Below are 10,872 nucleotides of genomic sequence, written 5' to 3' on the forward strand. Positions count from 1 at the left end.
CATTATAAAGGACAAGTACATCTGCAACAGAACCATCAAGCCCACAGATGAAATAGAACTGCGTGCTTTTTTTGGATTACTGTACCTTGCAGGAGCTTATAGGGCAAATAGACAAAGTTTGGAGGAACTTTGGGGTAAAGATGGGGATGGAGTTGAAAAATTTAGCCTTGTTATGTCCATAAACAGATTCAAGATTCTAATTCGTTGCCTTCGGTTTGACGACAGAACTACCCGAACCGAACGCAAAACATATGACCGACTTGCTCCAATTCGTGATATATTTCAAAGATTTGTTGTAAACTGTAAACAAAGTTATTACCCTGGAGAGAATCTCACTATTGACGAAATGCTCCCTGGTTTTCGTGGTAGATGTGCCTTTCGTCAATATATTCCATCAAAGCCAAACAAATATGGAATAAAAATTTATGCCCTTGTTGATGCCAGTAAGACCTACACTTACAACCTGGAAGTTTATGCAGGAAAACAACCAGAAGGTCCTTACTGTGTGAGCAACAAAGCCATTGATGTTGTAAAAAGACTGGCTGAACCCTTATTTGGATCGGGTCGCAATATTACAGCTGACAATTGGTTTACAAGTTGTGATCTGATTGATTATCTGAAAATTCAGAAGCTGTCATATGTGGGAACTGTAAGAAAAAACAAAAGGGAATTGCCGCCACAGTTTGTAAGTGTGAAAGAGAGACAAGAGTACAGCAGTATGTTTGCATTCCATAATGGAAAGGCTTTAGTTTCCTATGTACCACATGCCAAAAAAATCGTACTTCTTCTATCAACACTTCATGATGATGCTGCCATCGATCTTGGGACTGGGGCAGAAAAAAACCCGGAGATAATTACATTTTACAATGCCACCAAAGGGGGTGTGGATACAGCAGATCAGATGTGCTCCACTTTCAACGTCAGCAGAAACATCAAACGCTGGCCAATGGTCATATTTTTTGCTATGTTGAATTTGGGTGGTATAAATTCACAAGTAATTTATCTTGAAAACAAGCTTGAACCACTCCGTAGACGATTGTATCTGAAAAAATTGGCCCATGAACTAGTACTTGGAGAGCTACGCAGGAGAAGCGTGAAAACAATCGGTATCCCCTCTCGCCTTCAAGTTCAGCTCAAAAGGTTCCGCCCAGAAGATGATGGTGAAAAGTCACCATCTGCACCACCTCACAAAAGAAGGAGATGCACCACCTGCCAAACGGAAAGCGGAACCAGAAGGCTTTCAAATTATGAATGTCTCAAATGTCATAAAGCAATTTGCCTGACACATGCAAAAATGGTGTGTAATTCTTGCTATTTGCTCTGCAAGTGTGACTTTTCTGGGGAAACCTCAGCATCTACTTCTAATTGAATATGTTTTTAATAGTACTTAAGGTACCTTAAAATTAAGTTTGTGTTTAAAAATTTTCTTTGTACATTTTTTTGAGAGAGTCGAACTGGGGACTATTTGGCGGGAGTTTTGAAAAGTTTGTATTTCATAGTTATTAGTTTTATGTTAAATCATTCTCTTGAAAGATTGACAACATTTATATCATTCTCAGATCTAAAAACGTATAGAAGCTGATTATTTAAAAAAAATATAATTTTAGATCTGTTTAAATTAGAAACATATGCATCTTACAAATATACTGGAATTAAAAAATTCCCATGGTTTTCAGCAGTTATCAGCAGTCCAAGATCTTGTTAGCTCCACTTCAGGCTTGTTTTTGGCATAGAGTAAAGATTACTGTCATCAGTACTGTGTATGAAAGGAGCCACTCACTGCCTCAATTAAAGTGAAGCCAGCTAGCTTTGAAGTGAATCAGTCAGCCAGTCATTACATATGAAAAAGGTCATATGCTGACACAGAGTTCTCTCCCATGTAAAACCCAAGCAAGATACAAAGGTGCTGAACCCAGAACTAGGACTGACTGCTCAAGAGTAGATTATCTTTCTAAATTTAAGTATATTGCATGCACAATTATTAGGCAATTTATATTTTTGATAATTACCATATTTTTAAGGACAACAGGATAAGAAATGAGTGAACCTTTGAAGGTTTGGTTCTGTTTGGATTGGCGAATGTTCAGATGTTCGCCGAACAGTTCACTGAATGTATCCAAACCCCAATGAATTCAATAGTAGGCAAAATCAATGGCATAGATAACACGTTTGGGGGGGCCAAAAAGCTGTAAAAAATGCTCAAATTATGGGCAGACACCAGGAAAAGTGGCAACAATTGACCCAGAGTACAAATAGTATTATTGTGCAGCATGGACGCATGGGACAGGGCCTGGCACAGAGCTTGGACCAGCATTTCTAGCTTAAACATTGATGAGTAACAGCTGGATAAGTGACAGGTGTAGGCCTGGTGCTCTGAGAGCCCTGCCAAATTTAAGCAACACACATGAAGGAGACCCAACTTGTAGTCCAAGCACCTCCAAAAATTAGGGGCAGACACCGGGAAAAGTGGCATCAATTGACCCACAGTAGAAATTTGGTAAGGGCACAGATGCAGTCAGCCATGGGCCATGCATGAGGCATCAGGGTGTGGGCCAGCATTTACAGCTTTGAAATTAAGTTTAAATTAAATTAAAACGAGGTTAGTGAGTGACAGGTGTAAGGCTGCTTGGCCTGGAGCCCTGATACTTCATGCAACAGCTTAAATTGCTTTTTTGCTCCCCCACATACAGGTGGCATGAATATCAGCTGCGTAGACTACTATTGTTAGAAAAATTTAAGGACAGTAACACAGTTAGTTGACTGAAATAAAGTGCATGTCTGCCGGTCTCGGGGACCTACTGCTACAGGCAACACATATAAAGCAGACCCAAATTGAAGTGCAAACATTTCCAAAAATTATTCCATCATTTTCCACAGAGTAGATATAGTGTAATAGGTCTCTAATACCCCTTCAACAACAGGCAACCCATCAGATAGAGACCCAAATCGGAGTCTCCACATTTCAAAAAATTGTTTGTAACATCAGCAGCAGTAGCAACAGCAGGCACAGAAGCCACAGCAAAGGTGACACAGACTGCAATAAAGTGAGATGCAGCACACTAAAAACTACACCATTGCATAGTCTGCCCAATCTGCGACTGGGGTGCTAAAGTCATTTGAGAACTATGACTTGTTCATCTTGATTAAAGTTAGGCGGTCAACATGTTCAGGAGGTGGCTGGATGTGCTTATCCATCAGGACACCACTAGCAGCGCTGAAGACACATTCTGAGAGAACACTGACTGCCGGGCATGAAAAAACCTCCAAGGCGTGACAGGCGAGCTCAGGCCATTCTTCCATTTTTAAAGACCAAAATGCAAAAGGGTCCAAATTCCCCCTGGTGGCATTGATATTGAGCTTGAGATACTCCTGCACCATTATCTCCAATCATTCACAACATGTCAGACTTGTACTCTGTTCTGCTGATGCACAGGTTGGTCTAAAAAATGTGTGAAACGACTCACAGCAATTGCTTCTGCCAATGTTTTTTCATTGATGACTCGACATTCCCAGAGTTATAAGTCTATACAGGTCCTTCTCAAAAAATTAGCATATAGTGTTAAATTTCATTATTTACCATAATGTAATGATTACAATTAAACTTTCATATATTATAGATTCATTATCCACCAACTGAAATTTGTCAGGTCTTTTATTGTTTTAATACTGATGATTTTGGCATACAACTCCTGATAACCCAAAAAACCTGTCTCAATAAATTAGCATATTTCACCCATCCAATCAAATAAAAGTGTTTTTTAATAACAAACAAAAAAACCATCAAATAATAATGTTCAGTTATGCACTCAATACTTGGTCGGGAATCCTTTGGCAGAAATGACTGCTTGAATGCGGCGTGGCATGGAGGCAATCAGCCTGTGACACTGCTGAGATGTTATGGAGGCCCAGGATGCTTCAATAGCGGCCTTAAGCTCATCCAGAGTGTTGGGTCTTGCGTCTCTCAACTTTCTCTTCACAGTATCCCACAGATTCTCTATGGGGTTCAGGTCAGGAGAGTTGGCAGGCCAATTGAGCACAGTAATACCATGGTCAGTAAACCATTTACCAGTGGTTTTGGCACTGTGAGCAGGTGCCAGGTCAGCATGAAGTGCTCCAAAATCTCCTGATAGCTAGCTGCATTGACCCTGCCCTTGATGAAACACAGTGGACCAACACCAGCAGCTGACATGGCACCCCACACCATCACTGACTGTGGGTACTTGACACTGGACTTCAGGCATTTTGGCATTTCCTTCTCCCCAGTCTTCCTCCAGACTCTGGCACCTTGATTTCCGAATGACATGCAAAATTTGCTTTCATCAGAAAAAAGTACTTGGGACCACTTAGCAACAGTCCAGTGCTGCTTCTCAGTAGCCCAGGTCAGGCGCCTCTGCCGCTGTTTATGGTTCAAAAGTGGCTTTACCTGGGGAATGCGGCACCTGTAGCCCATTTCCTGCACACGCCTGTGCACGGTGGCTCTGGATGTTTCCACACCAGACTCAGTCCACTGCTTCCTCAGGTTCCCCAAGGTCTGGAATCGGTCCTTCTCCACAATCTTCCTCAGGGTCCGGTCTCCTCTTCTCGTTGTACAGCGTTTTCTGCCACATTGTTTCCTTCCAACAGACTTACCATTGAGGTGCCTTGATACAGCACTCTGGGAAGAGCCTATTTGTTGAGAAATTTCTTTCTGGGTCTTACCCTCTTGCTTGAGGGTGTCAATGATGGCCTTCTTGACATCTGTCAGGTCGCTAGTCTTACCCATGATGGGGGTTTTGAGTAATGAACCAGGCAGGGAGTTTATAAAAGCCTCAGGTATCTTTTGCATGTGTTTAGAGTTAATTAGTTGATTCAGAAGATTAGGGTAATAGGTCGTTTAGAGAACCTTTTCTTGATATGCTAATTTATTGAGACAGGTTTTTTGGGTTATCAGGAGTTGTATGCCAAAATCATCAGTATTAAAACAATAAAAGACCTGACAAATTTCAGTTGGTGGATAATGAATCTATAATATATGAAAGTTTAATTGTAATCATTACATTATGGTAAATAATGAAATTTAACACTATATGCTAATTTTTTGAGAAGGACCTGTAATTATATTGCACACTGTGTGTTACACTGCTGTCTTGGGGAAAATGACTCTTAAGATTGTCTCCAAACGTGTTTCGATATTCCAGTATGTGTGCATCCCTTTCCAGGGGGTAAAGCAGCTGGCAAAATGTACTCTTGTACCGCAGATCTAACAAAGTAATAAACCAATAGTCAGCACTATTTCTAACCCTAAGAATATGGGCATCATGTGGCAAATAGTGGAGAATGCGCTCATGTGTCGGGTGCTTACATGAGGTCAAAGTCCATGGTGTGTGTTAGGTGTCGAGTTCCCACCTCTGCACATGGGGAATCTCGAACCATCTCCGCTGTGGTCTCCCATTCTTCTCCAGCCACAGTGGAGTCTGCTCAGCAGAGACGTCAGTCCCAGCATCTATCTCAGGCTGATACTGGACGACTGGTTACTGCAGACTTTCCAGGCTCTGTCCTTGTAGCCAGCAATGTTCAGCAGCAAGAAGGTCTTTCTGGGATGAAGTCCTGCTTTTCCTTTACTGAGCATGCCCACGGGATGACCTCCCATTGGAGGTCGGGGGAACATGCTTAGATCCTGTTGCGGTTCCTATTGGACCAGCTGGATGGTCTTATAGCACTGCCGCTATAAAAGGTTCGCATGGCCACTCGGACATGCGCTAGTGTACACTTGTAAACGTGTGTGTGTGTTGATGTGTGAAAGTCACTCATTAACTATCCCCTCCCTTGTGACTGCTCGCGTAAGGTGGATGATTGCTATCTAGCGCCTGAGTTGCTATCAGCACATGACACACAAAACAGCGTCAAATTGTTGTGACCGCCAGTGCGACGCCGTGCGCTTTCTCAGCACTTTCCTTGCCCAAGCCTGAGTGATTAGTGGCGTCCGCCAGAGCAGCATCGCATGCACTCCCATGCATTTAAATTATTATTTCAGTTACGCTGACACCCCAGTTGCGGTATCAAATATTAATAGTAAAGCCGCACCCTATAATGGCAATGTCTCTATGGACAGCAGATTGCACGTCCTCACCAGGGGATCCATCCCAGTAGGTAAATCCAGAAGCGCATGAAGAGAAGGACAGCACCACAGCAATTGTGAAAAAACAGCTCCTGTATTTATTCTGCCATCTGCAACGTTTCGGTCCGTGGACCTTTTTCAAGCACCCCAGTTGCGGTGTCGAGCGTAACAGGTCTAGTACTTTAATCCCGAGTCTAGGGGTAGAGTTCTGTGACTCCTTGCTTGCGCTCTTTGTGCAGTGCCGCAGCCCTGTGACGTAACATGGTTTGCTTTCTTCATACTGGGTGAAGTTATCTCTTGTGTGAATCCATATTGTACCACCATATAGTCCGTCATTACTTAGCAGCAGGTTCCATTTCTGCACGGTGGACCCCGGGCTGCGAACATACCTTACTCTATCTTTCTAATTATTTGGTGCGTTCCGCTAGCCCTAACAGTGTTTTGATGGCGAGGTAACATTTAAGCTTGCTTCCTCCATCCCTTCCCGCCAACAAAGGACAACAGAGAGGGAATCATTATCTTCTCTATCTCCTGACTGTTGCATGCCCATCACCTCTTCCACTTTGTCCTCCTACATTTGTTTCACGGCTCCTGCACCTTCACTGAAAGTTTGTCTGGTACTGTGAGCCTCCCTTGATCGCTGTAATCCACCCTCCCATGGCACCCGCCTAAGCGCCAACCATCCTGAAATTTTAAATATTGTTATTTTTTCTGCATCCTCCCCTGATTCCACCTATTTCTCTGCGACCATCACCTTCTCCCGCAGACTATTTAAAGTGTGCTCCAGCATGTAGACGCCATGACCTGGAATAGTGATGTAGGTCATGGCATCATCAGCACTAACCACCTTAGTAGCTATTTCAAAACTGTGCAGAAGGATGCACAGGTCCTTCATCTGTGCTCACTCCCAAACGTGATTTTGCACCAAGTCCGTATTAGGTTGGGCGAGGCTAAAACAGCTAAAAGAAAGTACAGTTCGGGTACCAAAATGGTACCTGAACCTACACCCATTCAGATGAATAAGGGGGTTAAACATCTGTTGTTTACCATGCTGTCATCTGCATGACAGAATGTAACCATGGGCTCTGATCGGCAACAAGATCATTACCACTGATTGGTGGGGGAACGACATCGGGAACCTCCACCAATCAGCAGCTGGAACTGCTCAGTTACAGAGCTGCACAGCTTAGTTAAATAGCTGGGTCATCTGTCACCAAACAGACATTTGTGACCTATCCATCAATGTTAAAGTCAAGGAACATAGTTGTATGTATCCCCAAATGCTATAAAAAATCATCTAAAAAAGAACAAGCCCTCACACAGTTCTAATGATGAAACCACACAATGAACAGGGAATTTGGTCTTGTAATTTTCTTTCCTACTTTCCAGTACATTGTGTAGGAAAAATGATTAGTGTAATTTAAAACTAAAACTTGACCAGCAAAAAACAATACCTGGTATAGCTATACTGACAGAATAATAAAAAAAAAATGGCACTTGAAAGAAGTGTAGGGAAAAACAAACACACAAAAACAAAAGTTTTGTGGCAAGGAGTTATGCTAAACCTCTCAAGTGATTTATCCTTTCAATAGTTGATACATTTTAATGTTGGTGATAACCGTTTAAGTTCAAATTAACAAATATAAATGTAATCATATCATGCAAATAAATCATAATATATACAATGTTGACCAAAGTCAACCATGTATTTTCAGCCAATGAATAACAAAATATAAATACAATGCCACTGTTATTTAATTACATATCTTATGACAAAACAGTTAAATTATGGATCATGGTATTATATAATTTTTTCATCACTGTGCATATTATTATGTACGAGTCATTGCAATAAGTATAAAGAGCTTTATGCAATTTAGCTAATGAACTAACATGACATAGTCTAAATTCATAATTATTTCACCCATTTTGCTTATTAACAGCAGACTGTAATATATAAAACTTCCTCTCTACTTATGCTTCAAGCAATACTTCACCATGGTTGCCTATATTGTTGGGTATATGTTGTTAATAAAGCACAATGTAGAAACTCATTTATGCATATTTTTATTACCTGATTTAGTTGATAAGCCATTTCTTGACATTCATGTTTCATTTTTTCCCCCGGATATGGTTTTTGAGAATTTAAGTGGGGGTAGTCTACTGATGCTGCACTTGCTCTACTCTGAGTTCTATCAAAGGGCAGCTGTGATAGAGCAGTGATATAAAACTGCTATGCTCTGACTTACACTACAAAGTCTCAGTATATTCTAAGTGAGGTTTAAGTAGAAAAAAGCACACTGAATAAAAACAAACATGTATATTGTACTCACAGCGATACAAACTAAATTAAATGTTATATATAATTATATGTTTGCTTAGAAGGGTAAATGGCAGACGATACGGCTAAATGACTAGTAAGTAAGGAAAACAAACTGGGCAAAAAGGTCGTAACAAAAGATGAGAGAAAAATGAAAGGTATAAAAATATATAATATTTATTCAGACAAAAAATAAAAGGTAGATTCCCTGACGAAGGATCTATTCTGAAACGCGCGTCGGGGCGCGTACCGGCAGCCATCCTTCTGCTGTCTCAGGTATCATTCTAGTCTTACCCATGGGTCATTAATGACATGTTGCTTATATCAGTCTTGCATAAACTAGGGCATAGTACATTTGTTCCATGATGTGTTTTTCACATTTGATGTGCGAACTTATGATTTCATTTTACATTTATTTGTACCCACTGTGGCTTTAATTTTTGCACATCTGTGTCATTATATATTATTTCATTGGTTATTGTCACTTTAGCATATTTTTAGTCACTGAAGCTCCTCCCCTTTTTTGATTATCATGGATCCATCATATATATATATATATATATATATATATACTTGTCCATGCAAAGAGAATAAAAGGTGGCCGAAACGGCCGCCTTCCCCACACTAAAGTGTCCACTTTCCCACTGCTTAACCGAAGATGTTTTAAAGGTGACTAAATAAAATGTTGGATTTTATTCTGGTGAGTGCCACCCTTTATTCTCTTTGCATGGACATTTAGTACTGTTGTATTTTTGGGGGGTTGGCACCCAAAGATTGGGGTAAATTAGCCTGCAGCGTGTTATTTTTAATAAACAGGAGTGCATTATTCCAGGAGGTATAATGGTAGTGCCAATCACTTTGCGCTTTTTGTGGAATATACAGTTAGGGCCAGAAATATTTGGACAGTGACACAATTTTCGCGAGTTGGGCTCTGCATGCCACCACATTGGATTTGAAATGAAACCTCTACAACAGAATTCAAGTGCAGATTGTAACGTTTAATTTGAAGGGTTGAACAAAAATATCTGATAGAAAATGTAGGAATTGTACACATTTCTTTACAAACACTCCACATTTTAGGAGGTCAAAAGTAATTGGACAAATAAACATAACCCAAACAAAATATTTTTATTTTCAATATTTAGTTGCAAATCCTTTGGAGGCAATCACTGCCTTAAGTCTGGAACCCATGGACATCACCAAACGCTGGGTTTCCTCCTTCTTAATGCTTTGCCAGGCCTTTACAGCCGCAGCCTTCAGGTCTTGCTTGTTTGTGGGTCTTTGCGTCTTAAGTCTGAATTTGAGCAAGTGAAATGCATGCTCAATTGGGTTTAGATCTGGAGATTGACTTGTCCATTGCAGAATGTTCCACTTTTTGGCACTCATGAACTCCTGGGTAGCTTTGGCTGTATGCTTGGGGTCATTGTCCATCTGTACTATGAAGCGCCGTCCAATCAACTTTGCAGCATTTGGCTGAATCTGGGCTGAAAGTATATCCCGGTACACTTCAGAATTCATCCGGCTACTCTTGTCTGCTCTTATGTCATCAATAAACACAAGTGACCCAGTGCCATTGAAAGCCATGCATGCCCATGCCATCACGTTGCCTCCACCATGTTTTACAGAGGATGTGGTGTGCCTTGGATCATGTGCCGTTCCCTTTCTTCTCCAAACTTTTTTCTTCCCATCATTCTGGTACAGGTTGATCTTTGTCTCATCTGTCCATAGAATACTTTTCCAGAACTGAGCTGGCTTCTTGAGGTGTTTTTCTGCAAATTTAACTCTGGCCTGTCTATTTTTGGTATTGATGAATGGTTTGCATCTAGATGTGAACCCTTTGTATTTACTGTCATGGAGTCTTCTCTTTACTGTTGACTTAGAGACAGATACACCTACTTCACTGAGAGTGTTCTGGACTTCAGTTGATGTTGTGAACGGGTTCTTCTTCACCAAATTAAGTATGCGGTGATCATCCACCACTGTTGTCATCCGTGGACGCCCAGGCCTTTTTGAGTTCCCAAGCTCACCAGTCAATTCCTTTTTTCTCAGAATGTACCCAACTGTTGATTTTGCTACTCCAAGCATGTCTGCTATCTCTCTGATGGACTTTTTCTTTTTTTTCAGCCTCAGGATGTTCTGCTTCACCTCAATTGAGAGTTCCTTTGACCGCATGTTGTCTGCTCACAGCAACAGCTTCCAAATGCAAAACCACACACCTGGAATCCACCCCTGACCTTTTAACTACTTCATTGATTACAGGTTAACGAGGGAGACGCCTTCAGAGTTAATTGCAGCCCTTAGAGTCCATTGTCCAATTACTTTTGGTCCCTTGAAAAAGAGGACACTATGCATTACAGAGCTATGATTCCTAAACCCTTTCTCCTATTTGGATGTGGAAAATATCATATTGCAGCTGGGAGTGTGCACTTTCAGCCCATATTACATATATAATTTT

Source organism: Ranitomeya imitator, chromosome 4, assembly GCF_032444005.1.
Source record: "Ranitomeya imitator isolate aRanImi1 chromosome 4, aRanImi1.pri, whole genome shotgun sequence".
Classification (NCBI taxonomy): Eukaryota; Metazoa; Chordata; class Amphibia; order Anura; family Dendrobatidae; genus Ranitomeya; species Ranitomeya imitator.